This window comes from Mya arenaria, chromosome 4 (genome assembly GCF_026914265.1).
Source record: "Mya arenaria isolate MELC-2E11 chromosome 4, ASM2691426v1".
Classification (NCBI taxonomy): domain Eukaryota; kingdom Metazoa; phylum Mollusca; class Bivalvia; order Myida; family Myidae; genus Mya; species Mya arenaria.
This window is the reverse complement of record NC_069125.1, coordinates 71,042,310-71,056,701: the sequence shown is the minus strand read 5'-3', so window position 1 is coordinate 71,056,701 and position 14,392 is coordinate 71,042,310. Positions and strand designations below refer to the sequence as shown.

General features: G+C 40.5%; 1 protein-coding gene across 3 annotated transcripts in view; it reads right to left on the bottom strand.

The window, feature by feature from the left end:
- LOC128231321 (uncharacterized) overlaps positions 1 to 14,392 on the bottom strand; it is a 144,387-nt gene that overhangs the window by 22,576 nt on the left and 107,419 nt on the right. The window lies entirely within an intron of this gene.

Here is a 14,392-nt window from a genome sequence, read left to right as displayed (position 1 = left end):
TATCTGGGATGGGATCAGCGGCAGGTCCGGAGACTGCCAGGTAGAGGCACCACAAGTGGGTGTCCCTGATGACTTTCCCAGGCCTCTCAAACCTATGTTTAGCTGTTAATGTGAAAACTGTTAAAGTGTCCTATGGAGCCTGATCCAGAACACTTGCTTGATGCTCAATAACACAGCACAGCTATACCTAACATTATCACCATGGATGGTTGCAACATACATTACAAGGTTTTGAGAAGAAACGAGGCCACAAATGTTATATTTCTTAAATTAACAGGGCAGGAATTCATCAAAATTAATAGGTTGTCAAAATTGAGAGTTTTCAAGTTTCTGACAAACTCATGGCAGTATCATTTTAGTTTAATATTCAAACCTTTTAATGTTTTATTTTGTGAATTTGCTTTGAAAGATACACAGTTACTAGATCAGTCTGTAAGGTGGACATCTTTTTGTTACGTTGCGCTGCGTGCCTGTCATTGGAATTGTGGGTTTTTGGCGCTTCTGAGTAAATTTTAGGAAGGAAGAATTCTCAACTGTAATACAAGTATAAACACTGCATGGAAAATGTGTACAAACTTTCATTAATTAAATTAAGGAATGTTTATTTCCACACCATAGAATTGCCAAAGGCTGTGCCAGAAACAAGCTGTGTCACCCTGCTCTAAGCCATAATCAACTCACAGGTAAATCAGTAGACTGAATCACCTGTATGACAACATACAACATTTTTCTCTAGATCTCTAGAACTTCAAATAGTGAGAGTAAATGACAATTATGTTGCATTGTTACCGCAAGGTTCTGACTGTAATATCGTCTAAATTATGGAACCTACTGAGGGAAAAGCTACATGAATCCACATACAAGTTCCATCAGGGAAAAAGAAAAACAAACATAATTAATATTGTAGGTCAGCTAAATTTTAACCTTGAAGCAAATATTACTTAAAAAGCTTGTTCAACTCATCTTCTCACTAACTATGACATAATCATGTTAGTAGTATGTGCTGTCATTAAAGCAATATCTTAAGTATGAATGAAAGGAACCATTTACATCATGAACCACCAGCTGCCTGGGTTGGTGAAGCTCAAACTGCTACAGTACATGAACTGCAATATGTCATATCAAGGTATGAGAACCACAAACTGTGTTTGACTGTCATGGCATGTGAATATAACCAACTGTCTTGACTGTTATGTCATATGAACAACCAACTGTCAGGTCATATGAGCAAAAAGCTATAAAGACATAAACACAACCAACTATCATAAGATGTGAACCACCAGCTACTAAAGCATTAAATTTTGAACAACCAGCAGTTCTGACATGTAAACCACCAACTGTCAAGATATGTGAACAATACAAATTGTGCTACTATGAGCCTCACCACCTGTCTGGATATGTGAACTACAAACTGTCCTAATATGAGCCCCACCAACTGTCCGGATATTTCAACTACAAACTGTCCTTATATTAGCCTCACCACCTGTCTGGATATGTGAACTACAAAATGTCCTAATATGAGCCTCACCACCTGTCTGGATATGTGAACTACAAACTGTCCTAATATGAGCCCCACCAACTGTCCGGATATTTCAACTACAAACTGTCCTTATATTAGCCTCACCACCTGTCTGGATATGTGAACTACAAACTGTCTTAATATGAGCCCCACCAACTGTCTGGATATTTCAACTACAAACTGTCCTTATATTAGCCTCACCAACTGTCTGGATATGTGAACTACAAACTGTCCTAATATGAGCCCCACCAACTGTCTGAATATTTGTATACAAACTGTCCTAATATGAGCCCCACCAACTGTCTGGATATGTGAACTACAAACTGTTCTAATATGAGCCCCACCAACTGTCTGAATATTTGTATACAAACTGTCCTTATATTAGCCCCACCAACTGTCTGGATATGTGAACTACAAACTGTCCTTATATAAGCCTCACCAACTGTCTGGATATTTGAACTACAAACTGTCCTAATATGAGCCCCACCAACTGTCTGGATATGTGAACTACAAACTGTCCTAATATGAGCCCCACCAAATGTCTGGATATTTGAACTACAAACTGTCCTTATATTAGCCTCACCAACTGTCTGGATATTTGAACTACAAACTGTCCTCATATGAGCCCCACCAACTGTCTGGATATTTGAACTACAAACTGTCCTTATATTAGCCTCACCAACTGTCTGGATATTTGAACTACAAACTGTCCTAATATGAGCCCCACCAACTGTCTGGATATTTGAACTACAAACTGTCCTAATATTAGCCTCACCAACTGTCTGGATATGTGAACTACAAACTGTCCTTATATGAGCCCCATCAACTGTCTGGATATTTGAACTACAAACTGTCCTAATATGAGACCCACCAACTGTCTGGATATGTGAACTACAAACTGTCCTAATATGAGCCCCACCACCTGTCTGGATATTTGAACTACAAACTGTCCTAATATGAGCCCCACCAACTGTCTGGATATTTGAACTACAAACTGCCCATATATTAGCCTCACCAACTGTATGGATATTTGAACTACAAACTGTCCTCATATTAGCCTCACCAACTGTCTGGATATTTGAACTACAAACTGTCCTAATATGAGCCCCACGAACTGTCTGGATATTTGAACTACAAACTGTCCTTATATTAGCCCCACCAACTGTCTGGATATTTGAACTACAAACTGTCCTTAAATTAGCCTCACCAACTGTCTGGATAAGTGAACTAAAAACTGTCCTAATATGAGCCCCATCAACTGTCTGGATATTTGATTTACAAACTGTCCTTTTATGAGCCCCACCAACTGTCTGGATATTTGATTTACAAACTGTCCTAATATGTGCCTAACCAGCTGTCAAGATATGTGAACTACAAACTGTCCTAATACGTGCCTCACCAACTGTCAAGATATGTGAACTACAAACTGTCCTAATACGTGCCTCACCAACTGTCTTGATATTTGAACTACAATCTGTCCTAATATGTGCCTCACCAGATGTCAAGATATTTAAACTACAAACTGTCCTTATATTAGCCTCACCAACTGTCTGGATATGAGAACTACAAACTGTCCTAATATGAGCCCCACCAACTGGCAAGATATGTGAACTACAAACTGTCCTAATATGTGCCCTACCAACTGTCTGGATATGTGAACTACAAACTGTCCTAATATGAGCCCCACCAACTGTCTGGATATGTGAACTACAAACTGTCCTAATATGAGCCCCACCAACTGTCTGGATATGTGAACTACAAACTGTCCTTATATGAGCCCCACCAACTGTCAAGATATGTGAACTACAAACTGTCCTAATATGTGCCTCACCAACTGTCAAGATATTTGAACTACAAACTATCCTTATATTAGCCTCACCAACTGTCTGGATATGTGAACTACAAACTATCCTAATATGTGCCTCACCAGCTGTCAAGATATGTGAACTACAAACTGTCCTAATATGAGCCCCACCAACTGTCAAGATATGTGAACTACAAACTGTCCTAATATGTGCCCTACCAACTGTCTGGATATGTGAACTACAAACTGTCCTAATATGAGCCCCACCAACTGTCTGGATATGTGAACTACAAACTGTCCTTATATGAGCCCCACCAACTGTCAAGATATGTGAACTACAAACTGTCCTAATATGTGCCTCACCAACTGTCTGGATATGTGAACTACAAACTGTCCTAATATGAGCCCCACCAACTGTCAAGATATGTGAACTACAAACTGTCCTAATATGTGCCCCACCAACTGTCTGGATATGTGAACTACAAACTGTCCTAATATGAGCCCCACCAACTGTCTGGATATGTGAACTACAAACTGTCCTTATATGAGCCCCACCAACTGTCTGGATATTTGAACTACAAACTGTCCTAATATGAGCCCCATCAACTGTCTGGATATTTGAACTACAAACTGTCCTAATATTAGCCTCACCAACTGTCTGGATATGTGAACTACAAACTGTCCTTATATGAGCCCCACCAACTGTCTGGATATGTGAACTACAAACTGTCCTAATATGAGCCCCACCAACTGTCAAGATATGTGAACTACAAACTGTCCTAATATGTGCCTCACCAACTGTCAAGATATTTGAACTACAAACTGTCCTTATATTAGCCTCACCAACTGTCTGGATATGTGAACTACAAACTGTCCTAATATGTGCCTCACCAGCTGTCAAGATATGTGAACTACAAACTGTCCTAATATGAGCCCCACCAACTGTCAAGATATTTGAACTACAAACTGTCCTAATATGTGCCCCACCAACTGTCTGGATATGTGAACTACAAACTGTCCTAATATGAGCCCCACCAACTGTCTGGATATGTGAACTACAAACTGTCCTAATATGAGCCCCACCACCTGTCTGGATATGTGAACTACAAACTGTCCTTATATGAGCCCCACCAACTGTCAAGATATGTGAACTACAAACTGTCCTAATATGAGCCCCACCAACTGTCTGGATATTTGAACTACAAACTGTCCTTATATTAGCCTCACCAACTGTCAAGATATTTGAACTACAAACTGTCCTTATATTAGCCTCACCAACTGTCTGGATATGTGAACTACAAACTGTCCTAATATGTGCCTCACCAGCTGTCAAGATATGTGAACTACAAATTGTCCTTATATGAGCCCCACCAACTGTCAAGATATGTGAACTACAAACTGTCCTAATATGAGCCCCACCAACTGTCTGGATATGTGAACTACAAACTGTCCTAATATGAGCCCCACCAACTGTCAAGATATGTGAACTACAAACTGTCCTTATATGAGCCCCACCAACTGTCAAGATATGTGAACTACAAACTGTCCTTATATGTGCCTCACCAACTGTCAAGATATGTGAACTACAAACTGTCCTTATATGAGCCCCACCAACTGTCAAGATATGTGAACTACAAACTGTCCTAATATGAGCCCCACCAACTGTCTGGATATTTGAACTACAAACTGTCCTTATATTAGCCTCACCAACTGTCAAGATATTTGAACTACAAACTGTCCTTATATTAGCCTCACCAACTGTCTGGATATGTGAACTACAAACTGTCCTAATATGTGCCTCACCAGCTGTCAAGATATGTGAACTACAAACTGTCCTAATATGTGCCTCACCAGCTGTCAAGATATGTGAACTACAAACTGTCCTAATATGTGCCTCACCAGCTGTCTGGATATGTGAACTACAAACTGTCCTAATATTAGCCTCACCAACTGTCTGGATATGTGAACCACAAACTGTCCTCAATAGAGCCTCACCAACTGTCTGGATATGTGAACTACAAATTGTCCTAATATGAGCCCCACCAACTGTCTGGATATGTGAACTACAAACTGTCATATTATTAGCATCACCAGCTGTCTGGATATGTGAACTACAAACTGTCCTAATACGAGCACCAACTGTCATTGTATGTGATCCACCAGCTGTCAGAATATGTGAACCACCAACTGTCATGGCATGTGAACCACTAACTATTATGGCAAGTGAACCAACAACTGCCATGACCTGTGAACCTGTCATGGCAGTAAACTGCTATATGTGCACCACCAGCTGTCAGGACATGTGAAACACCATCTGTCAGGACATGTAAACCACCATCTGTCAGAACATGTGAACTACCAGCTGTCAGAATATGTGAACCACTTACTTTCATAACATGTGAACTACCCCCTATAAGAATATATGAACCACTTACTGTTATAACATACAAATCACCAACTGTAAGGACAGTTAAACCACTTCATCAGCTGTCAAGATATGTGAACAGCCAGCTGTAGTGGCATGTGAACTGACGCCTTTCATGATATGTAAACCATCAGCTATCAATATATGTGAACTGTCAGCTGTCATGGCATGGAAACAATCACTTGTCATGGAAACATTCACTTGTCATGGCATGTGAACCACTACTTGTTGTGGCATATGAACCACCACTTGTCAGGGCATGTGAACCACCACTTGTCATGGCATGTGAACCACTACTTGTCATGGCATGTGAACCACTACTTGTTGTGGCATGTGAAGCACCAGTTGTCAGGGCATGTGAACCACCACTTGTCATGGCATGTGAACCACTACTTGTTCGGGCATGTGAACCACCACTTGTTGTGGCATGTGAACAACCACTTGTCAGGGCATGTGAACCACCACTTGTCATGGCATGTGAACCACCAGTTGTCATGGCATGTGAACCACTAGTTGTCATGGCATGTGAACCACCACTTGTCATGGCATGTGAACCACCACTTGTTGTGGCATGTGAACCACCACTTGTCATGGCATGTGAACCACCAGTTGTCATGGCATGTGAACCACTAGTTGTAGTGGCATGTGAACCACCAGTTGGCATGGCATGTGAACCACCACTTGTCATGGCATGTGAACCACCACTTGTCATGGCATGTGAACCGCCACTTGTCATGGCATTTGAACCACTACTTGTCATGGCATGTGAACCACCACTTGTCATGGCATGTGAACCACTACTTGTCATGGCATGTGAACCACCAGTTGTCATGACATGTGAACCACCAGTTGTCATGGCATGTGAACCACTAGTTGTCATGGCATGTGAACCACTAGTTGTCATGGCATGTGAACCACCACTTGTTAGGGCATGTGAACCACCACTTGACATGGCATGTGAACCACCACTTGTCATGGCATGTGAACCACTACTTATCATGGCATGTGAACCACCACTTGTCAGGGCATGTGAACCACTAGTTGTCATGGCATGTGAACCACCACTTGTCATGGCATGTGAACCACCACTTTTTGTCAAGGCATGTGAACCACCAGTTGTCATGGCATGTAAACCACTAGTTGTCAAGGCATGTGAACCACCACTTGTCAGGGCATGTGAACCACTACTTGTTGTGGCATGTGAACCACCACTTGTCAGGGCATGTGAACCACCACTTGTCATGGCATGTGAACCACCACTTGTCAGGGCATGTGAACCACTACTTGTTGTGGCATGTGAACCACCACTTGTCATGGCATGTGAACCGCCACTTGTCAGGGCATGTAAGTCACCAGTTGTCAAGGCATGTGAACGGCCAACTGTCATGGCATGTTAGTCACCAGTTGTCAGGGCATTTTAGTCACCAATTGTCAAGGCGTGTGAACAGCCAACTGTCATGGCATGTTAGTCACCAGTTGTCAGGGCATTTTAGTCACCAATTGTCAAGGCGTGTGAACAGCCAACTGTCATGGCATGTGAACCACCACTTGTCAGGGCATGAAAGTCACCAATTGTCAAGGCATGTAAACCGCCAACTGTCATGGCATGTGAACCACCAACTGTCATGGCATATGAACCACCACTTGTCAGGGCATGTAAGTCACCAATTGTCAAGGCATGTGAACAGCCAGCTGTCATGGCATGTAAACCACCAACTGTCATGACATATGAACCACCACTTGTCAGGGCATGTAAGTCACCAATTGTCAAGACATGTGAACAGCCAACTGTCATGGCATATGAACCACCACTTGTCAGGGCATGTAAGTCACCAATTGTCAAGGCATGTGAACAGCCAACTGTCATAGCATGTGAACCACCACTTGTCAGGGCATGTAAGTCACCAGTTGTCAAGGCATGTGAACCGCCAACTGTCATGGCATGTTAGCCACCAGTTGTCAAGGCATGTGAACCGTCAACTGTTTTGGCATGTAAACCACCACTTGTCAGGGCATGTTAGTCACCAATTGTCAAGGCATGTGAACAGCCAGCTGTCATGGCATGTGAACCACCACTTGTCAGGGCATGTAAGTCACCAGTTGTCAGGGCATGTTAGTCACCAGTTGTCAAGGCATGTTAGTCACCAATTGTCAAGGCATGTGAACAGCCATCTGTCATGGCATGTGTACCACCACTTGTCAGGGTATGTTAGTCACCAATTGTCAAGGCATGTGAACCACAAACTGTCATGGCATGTGAACCACCACTTGTCATGGCATGTAAGTCACCAGTTGTCAAGGCATGTGAACCACAAACTGTCATGGCATGTGAACCACCAACTGTCATGGCATGTGTACCACCACTTGTCAGGGCATGTTAGTCACCAGTTGTCAAGGCTTGTGAACCGCCAACTGTCATGGCATGTGTACCACCACTTGTCAAGGCATGTAAACAGCTAGCTGTCATGGCATGTGTACCACCACTTGTCAAGGCATGTGAACAGCCAGCTGTCATGGCATGTGTACCACCACTTGTCAAGGCATGTGAACAGCCAGCTGTCATGGCATGTGAACCACCACTTGTCAGGGCATGTAAGTCACCAGTTGTCAAGGCATGTGAACCACAAACTGTCATGACATGTGAACCACCAACTGTCATGGCATGTGTACCACCACTTGTCAGGGTATGTTAGTCACCAATTGTCAAGGCATGTGAACCACAAACTGTCATGGCATGTGAACCACCACTTGTCATGGCATGTAAGTAACCAGTTGTCAAGGCATGTGAACCACAAACTGTCATGGCATGTGAACCACCAACTGTCATGGCATGTGTACCACTACTTGTCAGGGCATGTTAGTCACCAGTTGTCAAGGCATGTGAACCGCCAACTTTCATGGCATGTGTACCACCACTTGTCAAGGCATGTGAACAGCCAGCTGTCATGGCATGTGTACCACCACTTGTCAAGGCATGTGAACAGCCAGCTGTCATGGCATGTGTACCACCACTTGTCAAGGCATGTGAACAGCCAGCTGTCATTGCATGTGTACCACCACTTGTCAAGGCATATGAACAGCCAGCTGTCATGGCATGTGTACCACCACTTGTCAGGGCATGTTAGTCACCAGTTGTCAAGGCATGTGAACCGCCAACTGTCATGGCATGTGAACCACCAACTGTCATGGCATGTGAACCGCCAACTGTCATGAACCTCCAATTGCCATGGCATGTGAACAGTCGGCTGTCATGGCATGTGAAAAGTCAGCTGTCATGTTGTGTGAACAGTCAGCTGTGACATGTGAACAGTCAGCTGTGGCATTAGAACAGTCAGCTGTCATGTCATGTGAAGAGTCAGCTGTGGCATGAGAACCGCCAACTGTCATGGCATGTGAAATGCCATTTGCCATGGCATGTGAACAGTCAGCTGTCATGTCATGTGAGCAGTCAGCTGTCATGTCATGTGAACTACCAGTCATCAAGACATGTGAACCACCAGTTGTCTAAGGATATGAACCAGCAAATGTCAGGGTGTCTGAATCATAAGCAGTAAAGGTATGTGAACTACCAACTGATATGGGATATGAACCAGTAGGCAACCAGAACAGAACAGCCTAGGTGATTGCTGAAGCCTGCGAGTGATACCTGGATTACAACTGCTATATCATGGGTTTCTACATAGTTACATTTGATCTATAGTCTCTCACAATTGATAACAATACAAAACATGCTGCTTTAAACAGATGATGAGTCCAGTTATAAGATAGATGAAACAAGACAACACTGCAATCAATACCTTGCAATTATACCCTCTGAATATAACAAAACAGTACACCCAACTACATGCCGCTTAATGTCTTGGAAATGAATTCAGATCAAATTAAAAAGTAAACAAGAAACGCTGCAAAGGCGAGCGCGCAAATTGCCACAAAAAGAGGTTATCAATAATTGACAGAAGAACTTCAGCCTTCATTGTGAGATTCAGTTTCTACTGTTTTTCTTCTATTCAAAGAGACGGTGACCTTGAGTTTGACATAAGTGGCCCTAAATATAATTCCATGGAAGTCCTCCATAAACTCCTTCCACATTTTGTCACAATATGTCAACCCTAACCCTAACTAAAGTTTTTCAGTATCAAACAGTTTTCTATTTTTAGAAACAGTGACAATGACCTTGACCCTAAGGGCCAAAATGCAATTGCATGAAAGATGTTCATTAACTCTTTCTAAAAACCAAGTTTGATTGCAATACCAACCGTTTTTTTTATTTTAAGTAACAGCAAACCTGACCCTAGGGGCCCCAAATGCAATCCCATGAAAGGTCTCCATAATGTCTTCCTATATACATGTACCAAGTTTGGTCACAAAATGTCAACCATAACTTAAGTTTTTAAGTACTTAACTTACCATTTTTCTATCGTTAGTAACAGTGACCTTGTCCTTGACCAAGACTCTCGGGGCCCCAAAGGCAATCCATTGAAAGGTCTCCATAAACTCTTCCTATATACCAAGTTTGGTCTCTATAATTCAAACTGAACTAAAAAATATTGATATGTGAGTTTGACATCACCCTCCTGCCAGCCTGCCCGAACATGACATACATCAACTCTAATAACTATGTTCCACTTTGTGAAAACCAGGTTAAAAATATGAAAATGTGCCTGTCAAAAGCAATAAAAATAAAAGAAAAAATCAATCAAGGGACATAATTTGTACAAAGGGGTAATATGGTGTTCTGTGTAAAGAATGAAGGCCATTGGATGAATAGCATTTAAGCTCTGTATTTAAGATAATATGGTTTTATGTAACCTAATTGTGTGATGGCCATTAACAAATGTGTTGAGTATTAAGTCAATCGAATATAGAGTATAGAAGTTTTAAGTGAAAATCTCGCTTGCCCTAAAACTTGCACCTTAAAGTTCCTAATTCAATCAGGAGCCATAATTTGTATTTAGAATAAAAACTCCTAAGTCAATCAAGGGCCATAGTTTATATTTAGGATATGATGGAGTTATGCAACCTCATTGTGTGTTGCATCTGAACAACTGTGTGAAGTATCATGTGAATTGAATGAAGGGTTTTGGAGTTATAAGTTAAAATGGCAACTTCCTATAAAACCATAAAGGGACACCAACTCCAGGGCGGGTAGAATAGTCACCTTATTTTTCTTAAAGACGAACAATAAAACCAAACTGCAGAACAATCCAGTTAATAAATCTCTGACAGAATGGTTTATTATGAGCATACACTGAAAGCTGATGCCTGATATTTTGTCAATTTCTCTTAGTGAGTCAGGGGGTCATAACTTTTTAAGCTAAAGTCTCACATAGTCAGTGGCCATAACTCATCTGGCATTTGAACCAAAGTCTCAGTTAATCAGGGGCCATAACTTGTCAAATTAAGCCAAAGTCTCAGATAGTCAGACTTTACTTTTCCTGTATTAAAGCCAAAGTCTCAATTATTCAGAGGCAATAACTTGAACGGTATTAAAGCCAAACTTTAGTTGGTCAGGGGCCATTAATTGTCCGATATTATTCATGTACCTTTACAATTCTATGAAGTTTAATCAAATTCTGATTAATATTAACACAATTGTAATACTGTTACAACTGAGACACAATTCATTGCTATGAAATCACTTTAGGGCTTTATCAACTACTTAGTGCAACCATGACCTTATGTGGTGAATAGATTGAAAACATGAATCAATTCACCATACACCTTCTGATGTTGCTCTCCGATTCTGTGAAGTTTAATTGAAATTTGATTAAGAGTGACTAAATTAACATAGAGACGGACAGACAGCACCTTCTATATTCATCTTTAGGGGCATTACAACTAACTTAGACTTGATATATATTATATTCTTGGTATGAGACATATCCTGTCCTGAAAGTAACAACTGCATACTATGCCTGTCAACGTTTCTGGAATACATCATACATTGAGAGTTATCATAATAACTACCATCTAGTTTTCATCATGTGAATTTACGGTACTAAACCCAATCATAAAATAAAACAAAATTCAACATACACATTGTTGTAATCGTCCATATGATCTACAAAGATATTTACTATTTCATAACACTATAATGTTCCGAAATCAGTTTTGTAACTTTGCTTTTGAGTATTAATATTGAAGTTTCAATATAAAAACTAATAAAAAATCGAAATTCTTTACACATCCAGATTCCAAGATGAAATGAACAACAGCTTCTAACAACTGTTGTGACAAAATATGAAGCCACCAACCTGGTCGAAAGTACTAAATCCCTTGCTATTGTGTGCCATTCCAAGTGGAGACACCTGAAGGTGATATAAAAACCAAACTTGCGCCTACATAATTACTCCCGCTACTTTCCTTCTGTCTACATCTTCATACGTAAGATGGTGTGTATAAAACAAACATTATATTCCTCACTGATATATAATTAGCGCAAAAATTGGTGTTTTTTCCCTTGGGAGAGGTCCGTATAATTGTCTCCGATCAGTTTACCTCTGAACACAGTGACAGTGAACTTATTTTATGCAACACCATGTCATAAGAAACCTCTTTTAATATTCTATTTTAACTAAAGTACATTGATTGTCAAATACTGTGAAATGTGAAGAAATATCCAATAAAATAGTTCAAAGAATGTACGAAGATGCAACAAACATGAAGAAAATGGCAAAAATCATTTCGCAGGACAAAAAGGGAACCTTTAACAATTCAAACAGCTCAATATGGATTTGCTTATGTTATATTTCAGAAAACTAATAGATAAAAAACCTGGCTTTGTATTGAACAATATTTGTTTTATTTCAATGCATTCAGGTGTCAGAATTCTGTTTTATATCAATATTCTTTCTATTACATACCTTAGATATACATTACCTATTTCAATTACATTGATTGAAACTTTGCAATGACAAATATCCAATACAAGCAATTCTATCAAGAAAGGCAAGGGACCTGAAAATCATTATTCTTTGTTCCATGGAACTTTCTAAATATCAGCATACTTTCCAAAACTCTGTTTTAATTTGCAATGGTTTGCACATTTCCCAGAATGACCATGCAATCAATGCTCTGTGAAAATATTTAGCTTGGACAGTGCCAAGATCAGAATGCTAAGCCAGCTGGTCCCCAGACATAGAAGGGCAATACACCCTAGACGACTCACTTGTCTGCTCTCCCAAATACCCTGCAACTATACAGTTGGTTTCAGAACTTTTGATGAAGCACAATTATACACTGAGTTAGTGTAAACTTCTAAACCATAAATAATGATTTGATAGTGAAAGAACAAGATCTATGTGAAATATATTGTTAAACATTAGAAGTACAGTCTCCTTCGTTAAGGGATTAAGGAAGCAGATTCAAATTTCATGGCATATGGGATTTTTTTTTAATGTTGATGACTTATAGGATAACCCCTGAAAGTGCATGATAATGGCGCTCTCACAGCGCGTTCACTGCATGCATCGAGTTGTTACAGCGCTCGTACGACATGTGCACTGAGCTTTCACGGCGCTCACACTGGGCAGACGGCCAGTTGATTTGCACTACCTATAAAAACAATGTCTCCATGTGTCTCTATTGGTGATTGTAATACACAGCCTGTCTAGGAGCTTGTTGAACATAACGGGTGGCACTCGGAGGTAATTGGAAAAACTGGCAGGGTCCTTATACTGCACCTCAGGCATGAGCCAATGTTTGTGACCAGCTGCAAACCCATTCCCTCATCCAGCCATGGTCAAACCCAAAGCTACACTTAAGGGCCCTCCTCCATTGATGTTTCAGAATTCACAGATTCACAGCATCTGCATCATCCTGGATCTGCTGGACCTGCATACATGCAAGCAGTAGCCCGGCTTACTGTTGCACATCAGACATGGTCAAATGAATGTTAATTTGCATATATCATTGCTTCATACTATTTTGTTGGGTTGGTTTATTGTACATGATATGGAGTTGTAGTAAATAGGGTAAATCCTCAATTGTCATTGGCCCACAACACCAAATAGACATTAAGAGAGTATTGAGATCATCATTTATATGTGGCATAAGGTTTGTAATAATTATGCCATTTAATACAATTATGACATATAGTATGTTAACAGACAGCATGCGTATTGATGACACTTCTTATTGCCACAACCAATATGCCAATGATTACATCAACATGTAAAAGTACTACAAAACCAGCAGGTTTTACCTTCAGACTGGGGAACATTGTCATTTCCTGACAGGAATGTCTTTGTCTGGCAAAATAGACAAACAAAAAGACACTTTGTCAGCCCACAGACTCACAATTATTGCAATACCTGTAACACTTGTATCGGTTTCTAAATATACGACATAAATTGGCACATGGATATAATGTCAACCACATGTTTATAAACCACAAATTCTCAGTCATTTTTTTCTCAGGAGTCTCCAAAACATAAACAACAATAACAACAGAACAATAGTATATTGTACTGTAAGGAACACGCGATTTAATTTGGCTTCATAAACTAGCAAATTCACTTTTTGATTATTTTCTTATTCATTTCATTCACACAAGTGTAAAATAAAACAAACATATCAGCAAGTGTATTTATCATCAGCAGGCTTTTTTACAAGGCACGTTTTGCCACAGGAGCCTGATGGTTTA